Genomic DNA, 11,540 nt, shown 5'->3' with positions numbered 1-11,540 from the left:
AGCCAGGAAGCTCAACACTGTTACTAAATTAAGTACAGTGAAGTCCAGCTAAAGACATTAAAGAAGCGCTTGATGGGAGGCAACCCAACCTTACTCAAAGTTAAAAGCCAATGTAAAGAAGCAGGGAATTTGGAATTCCCTAGCCTCTCAGGACCAAGAGGTACCACAGAAGCTCCACCTACCCCACCTTCTTCCCCATTGATCATATTTGCTCAAGGACGAGTAAAACGCTTAAGTTTGGTATTGCCAAAGCTTTGCTTTGTGACTTCTACGACTTTTAAGTATAGAAGAAGAGGATCGAGCAAACTAGAGAGCATGCACATGAGCCTGTGCAGCCGCCTCAACAAAAACAGAGTGACATAGAAGAGACCAAGCATCACATTGGATCCTCGAGGAGGAGCATTAGCCACCATCATTCAGGTGGATTCGTTCTCTTTTACACCCACTTTCTATTTTATTTTTCTATTTTCTGTCTGTTTTATTATTTGTTCTCTTGTTCTAATTGCATGATCATTTGCATTGATGTCTTTAAGTTGTAAAATGTTCCATATATCTCTCACCTTGCTTAAATAAAAAATTTTATTGTATCTTAATTTTCTTTTTTATCCTACTGTGTTTTTAATTGCTTGGGGACAAGCAACGGTTTAAGTTTGGTGTTGTTATAAGTGGATATTTTATACGCTTTTTGACATCACTTTTATATAGTTTTTAGTAGTTTTTAGTTAGTTTTTATTAAGTTTTTATAGGATTTAGTGTTAAATTCACACTTTTGGATTCTACTATTTGTTTTTGTATTTTTGTACAATTTTAGGTATTTTCTAGCTGAAATTGGGGAGATGGAGCAGAAGTCTGATTTAGAGATAGAGAGCTTGCTGTCCAAATATGACCTGCCTGCATTTGGAAGAGCTTTTCTAGAGCTACAGAAATTCACATGAAGCACTCTCAAGGCTATGAAAAGCTAACTTCCAGAGCTTTTCAGCAATATATAATAGTTTATACTTTGCTTCGGATTAGAAGGCCCAAAACTGGTGTCTAACGACAGCTTTCTGCCCCCATCCAGGTGTCCAGCGCCCAAAGAGCAGAGCCCAGCATCCAAAGGCCCAGAGAGGACCCCTAGCTGGCAATCCACACCCAAGAGACCTCAATGCACGTGGATCTCATCAAAACTCAGCCCAAACACTTACCAAGTGGGGTCTAGAAGTGGATTTTAGCACTAAATAGACTGTTTTGCCCTTACTAGTCATTTGTTTAGTATTTAAGGGCTTATGTTTATGTAATTCGGATTATCTTCAACCCTCTTTTCATTTTACATTGTCTTCTACCTCAGTATGAGCTTCTAAACCTCCTAGGTTGAGGGGAGGAGCCCTGTTGAGTCCTATGAATTAATAAGAGTACTATTGTTTCTTCTTCGATCCGTGTTTGATTAACTCAAATATGTATATTCGTTCTTCATCACTAAGAATGCATTGAACTGGCATAAGGTTATCACATTCTACATGGGTTTATAGTGTGTCTTTCATCAGACAATTATGAACCGCCAGCTTGAATATACGTCTCTCAGATGGCTAATCCGCGACTTTGTTGGGGACTTCTCGAAACATCAGTTCAGCCGATTTCTGGGAAGATTAAGGTCTTTGTGGTAGACGCTAAAACCAGTACGAGCTTCACCCTCAATCAGAATGGATCCACACTAAACCTGTGATTCAAATCTGGAGGAGTATTGATAGCTGCTCAAACCAGTGTCAATCACATACAGCTTGCCATTAAAGAAGATCATTCACAAGCAAAGAAGACAGTAGTACCAAAGTTACTTCAGAAAGACAAAGCAACTCTGACTCTCAACTCTAATCCTGTCAACTCTATTTTGATTCTCCGAAACACTTGTTTTACAAATATAAAGTTCAACATATAATCAACAACCTTCTGATTTTGCCTAACTAAGACGTGAAAGACAACTAAAAGCTTGCTTCAAGCCACAATCCTCATGGGATTGATCCTGACTCGCTCAGGTATTATTTGGACGACCCAGTGCACTTGTTTGTACTGCTCGCTGTACAAAAAGGTCTAGGAGTTTTGCGTACGCACGCACCAATACTGAAGGTCGGCCTTTTCATTAGCAAAACTATCAGGCTTATCGCTCTGGCGATCAGAGGGATTGGATCGAGCGGTAATAGGGGTCGATGATGATATCGTCGACTAATAACCTTTACGGCGCATCTTAAAAAAGAGAAAAAGAATAAAATTCAGAGTCACAAGGCAAGTGGCATAAGAAGGCAATAGAGGAAGCAATTACATTGTAAACTTAGAGCAAATAAAAGCAAATTAGCACTTAATTGAGGAAAATATCGTAAGAGTGTGGTATGATAAAGAAGAAGCAAAGTGTGTATTTTAAATGTGCGCACGGTTAGAATATACACATTGGTCAGGTAAAATGGCAACCACACAATTAAGAAGAAATCATGAGTTCCTCAATTAAGCGACCTAAGTTTCAAGCAAAGAATAAGCAAAAGTTAAAGCACAAATAAACTTAGGCAACCACAACTAAAGTCAATTAAATTATGGAAATATTGGATATTGCAATTGTGCAAGTGAATGCACAAAGTTAATATAAATTAGCACAACAAACAATAACCAATTCACTAGTGAAAAGAAAACTACTTATTCATCCTAAAAAATAATAAAATAATCACATGGATAAGGTACTTGTTGCAAAAAGGGACAAGCTAGAATCAAGTCAAGTCGCTCAAACAAATGCAAAGCATTCAAGAACAAGTACCTTGGTATATGATTATATTGGTTTGAAAACCATGATGAACAAGTAATTCAATTCAATTCACTAAATTCAATATGCACTTGTTAAAAATTTCACCTAATATACAACCAAATGTAAAATTTCCAAGTTGATTTGGTGCTAGTAACTCAAAGCAACAAACAAGTACTTTATTGAAATTCGATCACCAATAACATCATAATCATTGAAAAGTGCACTATTATTAATTTGAATGCCAAACAAGGATATAGTTTATTGATGAGCAGATATTTTATACGCTTTTTGGGGGTAATTTCATGTAGTTTTTAGTATGTTTTAGTTAGTCTTTAGTATATTTTTATTAGTTTTTACGCAAAATTCATATTTCTGGACTTTACTATAATTTTGTGTGTTTTTCTGTGATTTCAGGTATTTTCTAGCTGAAATTGAAGGATCTGAGCAAAAATCTGATTCAGGCTGAAAAAGTACTGCTGATGTTGTTGGATTCTGACCTCCCTGCACACGGAATAGATTTTCTGGAGCTACAAGAGTCCAACTGGCGCGCTATCAATTGCGTTGGAAAGTAGACATCCAGGCCTTTCCAGAAATATATAATAGTTTATACTTTGCTAGAAGATAAATGACGTAAACTGGCGTTTGACGCCAATTCCATGTTCCATTCTGGCGTTAAACGCCAGAAACAGGTTGCAAGTTAGAGTTAAACACCAGAAACAGGTTACAACCTGGCGTTTAACTCCAGAAACAGCCCAGGCACGTGAAAAGCTCAAGTCTCAGCCCCAGCACACACCAAGTGGGCCCCATAAGTGGATTTCTGCACTATCTATCTCAGTTTACTGATTCTCTATAAACCTAGGTTACTAGTTTAGTATTTAAACAACTTTAAGAGATTTATTTTGTACCTCATGACATTTTAGATCTGAACTTTTTATCTTTGACGGCATGAGTCTCTAAACTCCATTGTTGGGGGTAAGGAGCTCTGCTGTGTCTCGATGAATTAATGCAATTATTTCTGTTTTCTATTCAAATACGCTTGTTTCTATCTAAGATATTCATTCGCACTTCAATATGAAGAAGGTGATGATCTGTGACACTCATCACCATTCTCAACCTATGAACACGTGCCTGACAACCACCTCCATTCTACCTTCGATTGAATGAGTATCTCTTAGATTCTTTAATCAGAATCTTCGTGGTATAAGCTAGAATCCATTGGCACCATTCTTGAGAATCCGGAAAGTCTAAACCTTATCTGTGGTATTCTGAGTAGGATTCAGGGATTGAATGACTGTGACGAGCTTCAAACTCACAAAGGTTGGGCGTAGTGACAGATGTAAAAGGATCAATGGATCCTATTCCAACATGAGTGACAATCGACAGATGATTAGACGTGCGGTGACAGCACACCGGGACCATTTTCACTGAGAGGACGGATGGTAGCCATTGACAACGGTGATCCACCAACACACAGCTTGCCATAGAAGGAACCTTGCGTGCATGAAGAAGATGACAGTAGGAAAGCAGATATTCAGAAGACAAAGCATCTCCAAAAACTCCAACATATTCTCTATTACTGCATAACAAGTATTATTTAATCCATGCTTTTTATTTACTACCAATCAAAACTGAGATTTATTATTATCCTGACTAAGAGTTACAATATAACCATAGCTTGCTTCAAGCCAACAATTCCCGTGGGATTCGACCTTTACTCACGTAAGGTATTACTTGGACGACCTAGTGCACTTGCTGGTTAGTTGTGTGAAGTTATGAAGAATTGTGATTTACAATTTCGTGCACCATTTATGACATATGGTAGCTACAATATATGAATCATACATAAATTTCATTAAGGGAATTTAACAAACAGTTGTTGTGCAGTCCATATATTCAACAAATTCAAGCCAATTTCAGCAGCATTCAATCCAATAAGCAGCAAACAACACATGCAATCTAATTAACTAACAACTAACAATCTAAACCTAATATGATTACTAAAATCAAAAATAAAATACAATTAGAACTAATTAAAAGTAACTAGGAGGGTAAACATAAATGGAACCTGAGTTAATGAGAACTGAAGAATGGAAAGAGGGAGGTTGTAGTGGCACAATGATTGCCACCGTCGGTGTCACAGTGGTAGTGCAGCACTGGAATGAGAGAGAGATGCAAGCTGGCTTGCTAGAGTAGGGGCAAAGCTCGAATAAAAATAGAAATGGAGGGGAGAAAGGATGAAGAAAAAGAGAGAAAGAGAGAGGTGATGTGGTGGTGGGGTCGGCACCGGTGGCAACAAGTTAACAGGTGGAGGGTGGTGAGTGGTGGTGTGTTAGGTTAGGGTAATAGAGGGTAACGGGGTCAAGGAAGAAAGAAGGGGGTTGGGTTAATGCGTGTTTAGGGCGATGTTCAAATCCCGCACGCAAAACGAGGTTTGTGCGTACGCACGTTAGGTGACATATGGAGTGCATGCGCATGCACAACCGTGTGCGTACGCACCTGGCAAAGAGGTTGAAAACATTATATGTGCACGCATAGCAGTGTGCGTACGCTCAAAAGTCTATTTTTAAGGGAAAAGTCACGTGTTCCTGTGCACAGACGTGTGCGTACATACGCAGTAGGGGGTTGAAATGAAGGTTGCGTACGCAACTTTGCATGCGTACACGAAGGTCAATGGAATTGGAGTATGTGTGCGTATGCATAGGTGTGTGCCCCTGCACAAAACTCTGTTTTTGAACATTTTAAAGCCCTTAAAGGTACCAAACATGATGTTCAACATAGTTTTTCAACCCCAAAACATATTTTTCCTTAAAATCACATGATCCAAACTAAAATCTAATCAAAATAAGCCTAAAATTTAACTAAACTAAGCTAACTAAGAGAAGCAATATTCAATGAACAAAAGCTAAAAGCAAAGAGAAGTTAGAAGGATGTTACCATGGTGGGGTGTCTCCCACCTAGCACTTTTATTTAGTGTCCTTAAGTTGGACACTTGATGAGACTCTTGCCAAGGCAGCTTATGCTTCCATTCCTCCTTGAATCTCCACCCATGTTTGCATTTCCATTGTCCTCCAGGATCCTAAATGAAGCACATAAAGCTCTCAAAAAGCTCCAAGCAAGTACTAAGAACCCAAGATTGTTGATCATTGAAGCTTATACCTAGGATCCCAAACTCTAGCTTCCCGTTCACCTTCTTGTTGATCTCTATGCCTCAATTTGGATGAACAACCTCTTGAATTTCTATTAAAGCACCCAAATAAACCCCGAATCCTCTCAATTGAGTCTTGCACCATGCTTGGACTCCAAGTATTGATTTAGCCTCCTTGATAAGCTTTGGGCTCTTTTGGCAACCAACATCCTTTTTTCCATCATCTAACACTCCAAGAAGGACTTAAGTTGGTGATTCGTTTCCAAAATAGCATATTGATATGGGCCGATGAAGTTCATTGGTGAAATTTTCACCCACTCAAATTGCACTTGGAACGAAGTTACTCTCCTAGTTTCTTGCATGAAGACCTCCACTTCTTAGTTATAAACTTCTTCCTCATACTCATCTTCTTCCTCACCAACCTCTTCTAGCTCTTCCCCATTACTCAAATCATAACTTGGATGTTGCGTTAAGCCTACATCAACATCCCTTTCAAATTCAATGGGAGAAGTTTCTTCAAGATCATTGAGGGGATTGATCAATATGGATAAAAAATCATTAATGATGGAATCCACTTTCCAATCAATATCCCTTAATTCTCCATTTACCTCTTCTGGTTCATTTATCTCACTTTCCTCCTTGTGTTGCGATTCATGCCTTAGCTCATCTTCTTCCACTTGAGCTTGCAAACTTTCCCTCACCCCACACTCCCCACATGAGATTGATTCCTCACATTCACCCACGAAATTGCTTTGGTTGTGGCATGAACGTGGCAAGACTAACCGGGTTAAGATTTCGGCCAATGTAACCGTAATATGCTCTTGCTTCTTTTGGAACTCCTCTTGTTCTTGGACAAAGACTAAAAGTGCTTCTTCTATGGATTGGTCCATATGTGAAGATGGGGCTTAGATTGATGATGGTTGAAAAAGAGAATCATAAGGATAAGGATCTTAGCTTTGTACATAGGGAGGTGGTAATGTATAGAGTTGGTGATAAGATGAATAAGTATTTGGATTCCATAGATGTGGATGGTGGTAGTGGTGTGATGCTTGAAGATTTGGTGGTTGATAATTATGTTGGGGGCAAGGATCTTAAGAGTATGGTGGTGGAAGTTCATAAATAAAGTGAGACCCACCATATCCTTGGTTTGGATATGCATCATTAGGAAGGTTATGCTCATTGTGACATGGAGGATGTTGTTGTCATGAGGATTACTCAAATGCATACAACTCCTCCCTCAATTAGTTTTCCCATCCCATAATGCAACCCGAAGTTGAATTATCATTCCCTACAATATAAGCACAACCATACTCCAAGCAAAGAGGGTGATAACTCATAAAGAACATAGAAAATAAAAATAAAAGACATCAATTGTATAGTCCCCCGGCAACGGTGCCAAAAACTTGATAAAGAGAATTAATGTCGGTTTAGAATTTTCACAAAAAGAATTTCATTTCAAGCATAGTCTAAACCAACAATTAACTCTCAATCAAAGTTTAAAAGATTATCACAATACAAACCAAAACAACCGAGAGTTTTAATTCTTGGGTCGTCTTCTCTCGGACTAGCAATTGAGTGCACACATTTGGTTGTGAAATTGGGGGTTCAAGCATAGAATGAAAATTAAAGAAACTAGAAATTAAATGACTAAAATTAATAAACAAGCAATACAATGAAATAAACAAGCAATAATATAAACAACTACCAAGCTAGCATTAGATCAAAAGATAATTAATGCAAATTAAAGAAGATTGATGCAACAAAATAATGAAAATGGAGTGCAATGCATAAAAGAGCCTTAACTTGGGATTGAGAGTTAAGGAATCATATCCTTGTCATAACCACACCTATGGCAATTATAATGAGTTAATCCTACTTTGTTAACCCCTGACATCGAGGAGTAAGTCAAGTGAGCATAATTGGCCTTAATCCACAAATTCTACCTAACTTACTAATTAACTTAGTAAAAAGCTAGTGTTAGTGGAAACAAGAGCAACGAACAACCCAAAATTATCACTAAATGTCAAATATTATGACTCTAGTATCCTAGGTACTCAAATCCCAAGCCAAGGAGTGAAACTCTACTCAATAATCATAATTGGCATTTTCACAAACACTTAGTAGGCATAAACGCAAAACATAGCAAATTGTAAAAGATAAAGAAAACTATAACCAATCTATGAACATAATCAACAATAGCAACTCAATCAAACATATATAATTCATAAAATATCAAATTTATTAACAAGAGACTCAAGAAATTAAAAGTAGATATATCAACAAAATAACTTCAACTATAAGAAAGTAAGAGTAAATGTAGTTTAGTTAAAGAGATAATTAAATATTACTTACAAAAGGAGCAAGCTATAATCCAAGATCAAAATTGTAAATGTAAAGTCTACTATAAACCCTAATTAAAACCTAAGAGAGAATCCTAAGAGGAAAACTATTCTAAACCCACTCCTACTCCTATAATGTTGTGTATATTATGTATTTTCATAACAAGTTTGCATTGGTATGTTGTTCCTTTGATATAGATTCCATTTCGGCTTCAAGATCTCCAAAATTGGGCCAAACGGCCCCCAAAATTGCGAGCCACATGACATTCTAAATGAGTCACGAGCTAGGACTTGTGCGTATGCACACTACAGTGTGTTCATCTCCTTGGTTTCTTCATGTGTTCTCCCATTTTGCAAGCTTTCCTCCCACTTCTACCAAACCATTCTTGCCCATTGGACCTGAAATCACTCAACAAAATATATCATGACATCAAATGGAATAAAAGTGAATTCAAATTAATTTAAGCATAAAAAAGTATGTTTTCACAATTAGGAGCAATTTAGAGAGAAATTACCAAAGTATGCTATTCAAGTAAATAAATGTGAGTTTATGTGATGAAATCCACTCAATCCAAGCCAAAATTTACCATCAACTATGGACTCATCAAAGAAAAAGAGCTGTGAGAGACTACAATAGAGAAGAAGGGCAAACCTGTACCACCATCATCGTCGTGCACCGTCGTTGCCTTTAGAGTTGATTGGAGCTGCCGGCGCAACAACTGCCCAGAGTTGCCACTGCTGCCGCCATTGTTGTGGAAGGAGGTTGTTGTCGAGCTATGCGTCGTTCCTTGCTAGCGCTGTTGCTAGATGTCTAGAGAGAAAGCTTGCCATCGCTAACCCAGTAGAGGAGAGAATAAACAAAAAAAAGGGGAAAAGATAGTGAAACGTGGCAGAAGAGGTGTCTCCCCTGTCCCTGCAGTTGTTGTGCTTTGGGTCGTTGGGAAATGACACTATTGTCATCGAAAAATGCCATCAAAACTGTCCAAACTCGTTCGAAGTACAGTTCTTTCCCCATTCTGGTTAGAATCTATTTCATGCTTCTTTAATTTACAATGTTTCCACCATTATCCACCGTTATTATTGTGCTTGTTGCTCCATTGTTGATGAGTTCTGTTTTGCTCTAATCTCTGCCGATTTGCCATCTTTTTCTGGAGCTACTGTTGTTACTAAGATACGCTTATGTGGTTGCCATATATCTCTGGATTATATGAATGTTATTGCCATTGCTCCAGTCGCATAGTTGAGTCACATTAAGGTAGGAGATGTTTGTTTTACAAATTCGGAATGCTTGGAAAGTTTAGAAAATATGTGCATTTGAGTTGATGAGCATTTTTTGGCTTGATTATCTCTATTAAAGTTTGATTAATTCAATTTTGATAATTTAAGATTATTTTTCGTAAGTGATTGTAATCGATAATGGTGCGCGAAATTAAAACTTGCACAACTTAACCGGCAAGTGCACCGGGTCATCCAAGTAATACCTCAGGTGAGTGAGGGTCGATCCCATGAGGATTGTCGGACTGAGCAAGCAATACTTATCCTATTGCACTTAGTCAGGCAAACAATAAAAGATGGCTGTTGTTGAAAATGCATAAACAAATAAATAAGAAAAGCAAAGGTTTGGTGTAAAACAATGATGAGAAAATAGTTAAAGTCTTAGAGATGTTTATCTTTCCAGATTAAAACTTCTTACTAACTATTTTAACAATGAATGATTCAGTCTATGGCAAACTGTAAGTGATTAAACCCTAATCCTTTAGTGATTTAATCTCTTCTGATCCTCATCAAACGCCACTCCCGTGGTCATTCAATTTGAATTAGAGGGTGAAGTTCAAAAAGCTAGTTTATACCACAAAGGCCCTAATCACCCCAGATCCTGGCTGAAAAGATGTGGCTTGTCTCCAACCGGTTGTGGATTAACCGTCTAGGAGGTGTGTTCTCAAGCTGTAGTTCAAGCGATCTCTCCCGAGAATCACAAGAACTCATGTAGAAAAAGGGTCATACTCCCGTTCAACCCAATTTCATTAGATTAAGAACGAAAACACACCTTAGCATTGAATCAAACAGATATAAAAATAGAAAAATAATAATCTTAATCCATAGAAATAAATAGAGCTCTTAACATTGACTAGGAGGTTTAGTTGCTTATAACTTACAGAGAAAACAGGGTTCTTAAAAGGTGCATAAGGAAGATGATCCTAAACCTAATTGATCTCTTCCTTTAAATACTAACCTAATAATAAACACTAAACCTGAAAGATATTATTTTAAATTAAATATTACAAAGATAAAATAAGATAAAACTAATAAGTGCTAAATCCACTTGGAGGCCCAATAGTGTGCAACTCGAACTGCAGGCTGCCGTTCAGTGCTAGGATTGGGCGTTGAATACTAGAGAGGGAAGCTTGCTTTCTGGCTCCAAGCTTCTCTAAACTGCTTTGAATTTTACCTAAAACCATAATAACACAAGAACAACTCAAAGTAGCATTCAAAGGTGATTTTCGCACTGAAATCAAGTAAAAGTAAATAAAATCTAATAAAAAACAATATAAAAATAACTAGAAAAGGGTATAAGATTCTCACACATCAGATAACGGATTAAAAGGGATTAAATGCTCTAATAATAAAATTAATTAGTAATAATGCTTGAAGCCTCTTGGTGGGTGGATTCGGATTTGGACAAATTGTTTGTTGTCCTAATGTGTAAAAATTTAATAACTTAAAGATAAATTAAGATAAGAAAATAAATACATTGAAATTGAAAATTTGATTTGTATATATTGAGAAATTATTTGGTATTGGAAATTTTGAGAAGGGTTTGAGAGATGTTAGATTTGGATAGAACCCTTGAAGGGTGGAAAAATCTGATTTTTTAGGGAGGTTCCGCTGAAATTTTTATAAGAGTTAAAATTCAAGTTTTAGGTGAGGTTTTGCCAAAATTATCATCAGAGTTAAAATGAAATAGAAAAAGAATGACAAACAAATTTGTGTTCCCTAAATAAGAATATAAGACTTTGTCTTAGAGGCTAATTAAGTAATGTTTTTAAAGTAATTATGTTTTGGGGCGCTTTAGTGAATTTAAAGTAATTGAATTAATTATTTTAAGGTTAAACAAAAATGAGTTTTGCTAATTTGTGATTTAACTTATTTGATTTTGATTAACAACGAAAAGAGTAACTAACTAATTAAAATTTACTTGGAAAAGGTTTAGCTAAAGGTTTAAAAGTTAATTATTTATCAACCAAAGGGTTTCGGAATAAGAAGAGTGAGTTTGAGGTTTTAATAGAATTAA

Source organism: Arachis duranensis, unplaced genomic scaffold (assembly GCF_000817695.3).
Source record: "Arachis duranensis cultivar V14167 unplaced genomic scaffold, aradu.V14167.gnm2.J7QH unplaced_Scaffold_354585, whole genome shotgun sequence".
Lineage (NCBI taxonomy): Eukaryota > Viridiplantae > Streptophyta > Magnoliopsida > Fabales > Fabaceae > Arachis > Arachis duranensis.
This window is presented reverse-complemented; position numbering follows the sequence as displayed.